Genomic DNA, 6,311 nt, shown 5'->3' with positions numbered 1-6,311 from the left:
AAGACTTTAACAGACACAACCTCCCCGAATTTACTCTTCAAATCACTGGTCAACTAGATCGGACTCACTTCAACACTTGGAACTCCACTTTTCTCCATACAACACTGCGAACTGAACCTCCCTCATCACCACTCTCCCCTGACGAGACCTGCAAAAGATCCTCCATCTTCCTCTTCTTCACATCTACTCGCACAACCCTTCATCCACCTTTTCCCCTCCTCCATCCATCCAATCCTCCTCAACCCCTAACCCCCCTACCTTTCCATCCATCTCTCCATCCAGTCCCAGCCTAGTGTTGCTCAACCACCTCTACTTCAACACTACGCCTTCCCTTTCGAAACATTTGCTCACCGGATAGAATTAGTTAGTTAGTGTCCTGTCTGTGGTAGAGCACATGCAGCTCGCCTTGCTCCATATAACAGCCAAACCAACGGTCAGATTTAGAGATTAATTTTTTTGATGAAAGTAACGCAAAGTGATCTCACTAGTAATATAACGCATTTACTTTGTTCAATGCAATGAGTAGTATGTAATATATTACTTTTTCAAGTAACTCATCCCAACACTGATCTTCTAACTCATGATATATTGCTAGTGGCTTGTGTGGATATTTTTGTATATGGTGGTTAGACTACCTGTGTTGCTGTTGGCCTGACATACGTGCACCTCCCAACTGAAGAACGAATGGAGTTAGGTCGGAGATGCAGCCCCTCCTCTCTCTTTCTGCCTCTCTCTGCCATGTGCAGGCTATCAACCAATCAGACTGAATATTGATGATGATGTAAATGATGCAAGTCTTATCAAGTGTTAATAAAATGTTATGCTGCTGTGGCAGTACAGTGAGCTCCAAAAGTATTGGGGACAGGGACAAATGTTTTGTTGTTTTGGCTCCAGCTCTATACTCCAGCACTTTGGATTTGAAATGATACAATGACTACAAGGTTAAAGTGCATACTGTCAGCATTAATTTGACTGTGTTTTCATCCATATTCATAGCACCCAATGATTACATCAAGCTTGTGACTCTACAAACTTGTTGGATACATTTACTGTTTGAGATGATTCTGTGCCCAATAGAAATTAATGGTGAACAATGTATTGTGTCATTTTGAAGTCACTTTTATTGTAAAGACGAATAGAATGTTTCTAAACAATTCTACATTAATGTGGATGCTAACATGATTAGGGATATAACTGAATGAATCGTGAATAATGATGAGTGAGAAAGTTACAGACGCACAAATATCATACCCCCAAGACAACCTCTCACCATTACAAAAAAATTTTCACTCATCATTATTGCATCCACATGAACGTATAAGTGTTTAGAAAAGTATTATATTCTGCATGACCAAAGATTTTATATAATGGACTTTGGCCAAAACAAAGAGGGAAATGTGGACTAAACTAGATATAAACTGGTTAATGACTTGGCAGAGACTCTTTATCCACATTATCTTTTAAACTCAGCAAAAAAGAAACGCCCTCTCACTGTCAACTGCGCTTATTTTCAGCAAATATTTGTGTGAACATAACAAGATTCAACATCTGAGACATAAACTGAACAAGTTCCACAGACATGTGACTCACAGAAATTGAATATTGTGTCCCTGAACAAAGGGTGGGTCGAAATCAAAAGTAACAGTCAGTATCTGATGTGGCCACCAGCTGCATTAAGTACTGCAGTGCATCAAGTCATGGACTGCACCAGATTTTCCAGTTCTTGCTGTGAGATGTTACCCCACTCTTCCACCAAGGCACCTGCAAGTTACTTGACATTTCTCGGGGGAATGGCCCTAGCCCTCACCCTCCGATCCAACAGGTCCCAGACGTGCTCAATGGGATTGAGATCCGGGCTCTTCACTGGCCATGGTAGAACACTGACATTCCTGTCTTGCAGGAGATCACGCACAGAATGGGCAGTATGGCTGGTGGCATTATCATGCTGGAGGGTCATGTCAGGATGAGCCTGCAGGAAGGGTACCACATGAGGGAGGAGGATGTCTTCCCTGTAACGCACAGCGTTGAGATTGCCTGCAATGACATCAAGCTCAGTCTGATGATGCTGTGACACACCGCCCCAGACCATGACGGACTCTCCACCTCAAAATCGATCCCGCTCCAGAGTACAGGCCTCGGTGTAACGCTCATTCCTTCGATGATAAACGCGAATTCGACCATCACCCCTGGTGAGACAAAACCCGACTCGTCAGTGAAGAGCACTTTTTGCCAGTTCTGTCTGGTCCAGCGACGGTGGGTTTGTGCCCGTTGTTGCCTGTGATGTCTGGTGAGGAACTGCCTTACAACAGGCCTACAAGCCCTCAGTCCAGTCTCTCTCAACCTATTGCGGACAGTCTGAGCACTGTTGGAGAGATTGGTGTTCATTGTAGTGTTTAAACACTTTACAATGAAGGTCTGTGAAGTTATTTTGATTTTTACGAATTATCTTTGAAAGACAGGGTCCTGAAAAAGGGACGTTTCTTTTTTTGCTGAGTTTACATACATATCTGGTACATACAGTAGAACATTTCGAACACACACGTCTTACGGTAATAGGCCTATACTTTAGGCTGAAAACACAGTAGATGCTCAGCCTAATTCTTGAGTTGTTGTTTGTTTCCACAAAGTGATAGGCTAATTCAGATTCCTTGAACAAATTACAGTCTCTGCCACCCATTAGTGAACAGGATTGGCTTGTATCTCTGGATGTCTCTTCTCCACATTTCTATACCTCACAAAGGAATCCTTTTAAAATCTTAATAGGATCTGTGTGTCTTCAAAGCTTACTGAGTGAAACACATGATCGATCAGAGGAGATTGTTTTGAAATAAGAGGATTGAAAAATACATCAAGAAGCTCTTACTTTGACAGCTTAACCTTTGTGCCAATATGTTTAACCGGCTAGCCACTCTTTCACAGATAAAAAAAGGCATAGATCTGAAAATTTAAATAAAACTAGCATTCACGTTAGCCTAAAAGCCACAGACACGATATTGTCTGGGATCTATGTACAATGAGTGTACAAAACATTAGGAACACCTTCCTATTGTTGAGTTGCACCCCCTTTGGCCCTCAGAACAGCCTCAGTTCGACTGGCCATGGACTCTACAAGGTCTCGAAAGCGTCCCACAGGGATGCTGGCCCATGTTGATTCCAATGCTTCCAACAGTTGTGTCAAGTTGGCTGGACCATTCTTTATACAAACAGGAAACTTTTGAGCATTTCAAACCAAGCAGCGTTGCAGTGCTTGACACACTCAAACCGGTGCACCTTGCAGGTACTACCATACCCCATTCAAAGGCACTTAAATATTTTGTCTTGCCAATTAAACCTTCTGAATGGTAAGCATACACAATCCATGTCTTAAATGTCTCAATGCTTAAAAATCATTCTTTAACCTGTCTCAATCTCTTCATCTACACTGATAACAGCTTCTTGTCACACCTACTTCCGCTCCCCCTCTCTAGTGCTCGAGAGCAACAGGCTGCCCTTCATTACGCGCACCTGTCACCATCATTACACACATCGGCGCTCATTGGACTCACTTGGACCCCTCTATATCTGTCAGTTCCTCAGTTTTGTTTCCCATGTGAGCATTATTGTCATGATGTTGTTTGGTTCCCTCTGTCCAGACGCTGTTCTTGTTTTGTTTGATGTTCAATCCCTGTACTTGCTTCTCGTCCCCAGCATCGGCCCTTACACTTCTACCCCCAAACTATAAGAATTCTGAACAATTGATCAACCCCCCCCCCTTTGTTTTTACACTGCTGCTACTCGCTTTCCCAGTGTGTGAACCCGTAAATCTATCACAGCTCAACCGAGCTGAGTTTTTTTTATTCCATGGCCATGTAATGACCGTTACTCACATGAAGGCCCCTTATGGTCCTGTCAGTCAATAGATCTACAGTGACAGACACTGATTCTGTCTTCTCCCCAATTGAAATAGATATGTCGTTGTCTGCATATTTTTTGCAGAACGCAGACGTTCTAGAACACTTTTCAGCCCTCTGTATTAAACTACTTTCTCTGTTACAATGCCGTCTGCTCCATGTTATCTGACAGAATGCACAACAAACACTGACTTGCATTGTTCACAAATCTCTAATCTCGAGTCCAAATCAAGTCTCAAGTCAATTAATCACGAGTCTAAGTCAAGTCGCAAGTCATTTTCTTTGCGGCTTCAGTGCGACTCGAGTCCGACTCTCAGACTCGAGTTTCCATCTCTGGTTTACACATTACAGCATATCAAATATATATGAATGCATTTTCTTTAAAATCACTTGCACTTCTAGAGGCCTTAAAACCTCTTAGAGCTCCCCCCTACTTTGTGCAATTTCCACCTGAAGACATACCCAAATCTAACAGCCTGTAGCTCAGGCACAGAACCAAGGATATGGATAATATTGGTACCATTTGAAAGAAAACACTCTGACGTTTGTGGAAATGTGAATTGAATGTAGGAGAATATAACACAATAGATCTGGTTTAGATAAAGCAATGAAAAAAAATATACGTTTTTTATTTTTGTATCATCATCTTTAAAATGAACAAGATAAAACAAACATTCAGATAGGATGATGGGGACAATTTCAGTGAAAAATATAAGAGGGCAACAGTACTTGTGCAAAGTTTCAGAATGATAACTTCCAAAATGAGTGTGCTACTACATGACATTTATCATGAAGTCACCCAGGTGTCCCACACAAGTAGCCCAAATGGCCAAATTGGTGAAGGTATACATTTTGAAACAAATAACTATATACGAAATACCTAAATGGTATTCTAACACCCCCCCCCCAAAAAAAAAACTGGGAAAAAAAACTGGGGAAAAATAAATAAATGAAAAAAATATATATATATACATTTACAAAATAACATGGGTAACTATTTACACACTTTCAATATTTGGAAGACCCTCAGTCCTCTATCAAATCAAATCAATTTATATAGCCCCAGCCTAAAACCCCAAACAGCAAGCAACGCAGGTGTAGAAGCACGGTGGCTAGGAAAAACTCCCTAGAAAGGCAAAAACCTAGGAAGAAACCTAGAGAGGAACCAGGCTATGAGGGGTGGCCAGTCCTCTTCTGGCTGTGCCGGGTGGAGTTCACAGTGGTTGTATAGGGTGCGACAGGACAGCACTTCAAGAGTAAAAATGAACCGTTTAGGGTTCCATAGCCGCAGGCAGAAGTGTTGAAACTGGAACAGCGGCAAGGCCAGGTGGACTGGGGACAGCAAGGAGTAGTCCTGACGCATGGTCCTAGGACTCAGGTCCTCCGAGAGAGAGAAAGAGAGAATTAGAGAGAGCATACTTAAATTCACACAGGACACCAGATAAGACTCCCATTCGGAGTCAGTGTCACTGTGAAAGAAAATGTTCAGTTAGAATAGTTTCACATATAAGCCCTGTATCAACAGGTATAATAAACAGATATATATAGAGAGTACAGGGAACATAAGGTTGAATACATTATTATGACCTGCTAGATCTACTGTCTCTTTTATATTATGACATTTCAACTAGATCTACTGTCTTTATTATATTACAACAGACCAGCTGTATCTACTGTCTCCATTTCACTTTGGCCATTGTTGTGTGGGCCTGCCCTCCCCTCAAAAGCCTCAAACAGGCTATTTCATGTGGGGTGGGGTGGGGCAGCAGACACACGCATCTCACATTTCATGACATTACATGTTTATATATTGCTTCTAAAATGTACAAAAAATCACAAATAACATTTTATATTATTAATTTCAAACAAGGGCATTAGCATAATAAGAACTTACCAGTCCAAAACGATGTCCTCTCCAGTTCAAAAAATATTCCTCCACAATCGCTAAATGAATCGTCCTACAACAATCTCTGTCTCACCTTCCCAATCAATTTATTCTAAAATTGTGTGTACATCTGTATATCTAGACTTAGATTTAGCTTTCCCTGACTTAGTCGCCATAATGATTGATATATAAACAGCTGAATCTCCGCGTTTACCAAACAATGCAATGCGTAATATGTGTTTCTCCTTCCGGTATGAAACTTCAATAGCGAATGACTCACTTTACGCTGGAGTTTACTACATGGGTTGGTCTTGCAACACATAAACATGGCCTATTGCCGTTTAGCTCAGCTTACCCAGCTAGATGTCAAGATGATCAGTGGTCATTGGGTTAAAAGACAGTCAATCAACGAAACAGCGGGCAAATCATTGGTGCACAATGATGTCATGACTTGTTGTCTTCAAATCGGTTTCTTTCAGTCAATACGTCCCGCGGAATGGCCCATCAGGTTTGATTGTGTTACAAACAAACCAGTT

General features: G+C 41.6%; 1 long non-coding RNA gene across 1 annotated transcript; it reads right to left on the bottom strand.

Moving 5' to 3' along the window:
• Positions 1-4,498: 4,498 nt before the first annotated feature.
• Positions 4,499-6,109, bottom strand: LOC135524107 (uncharacterized). Its single transcript, XR_010452907.1, has 2 exons — positions 5,785-6,109; positions 4,499-5,271 (listed from the first exon to the last, which is right to left on the bottom strand). It is a non-coding gene; the product is annotated as an uncharacterized LOC135524107 (long non-coding RNA).
• Between the last annotated feature and the right edge of the window lie 202 nt (positions 6,110-6,311).

This window comes from Oncorhynchus masou, chromosome 31, assembly GCF_036934945.1.
Source record: "Oncorhynchus masou masou isolate Uvic2021 chromosome 31, UVic_Omas_1.1, whole genome shotgun sequence".
Lineage (NCBI taxonomy): Eukaryota > Metazoa > Chordata > Actinopteri > Salmoniformes > Salmonidae > Oncorhynchus > Oncorhynchus masou.
This window is presented reverse-complemented; position numbering and strand designations above follow the sequence as displayed.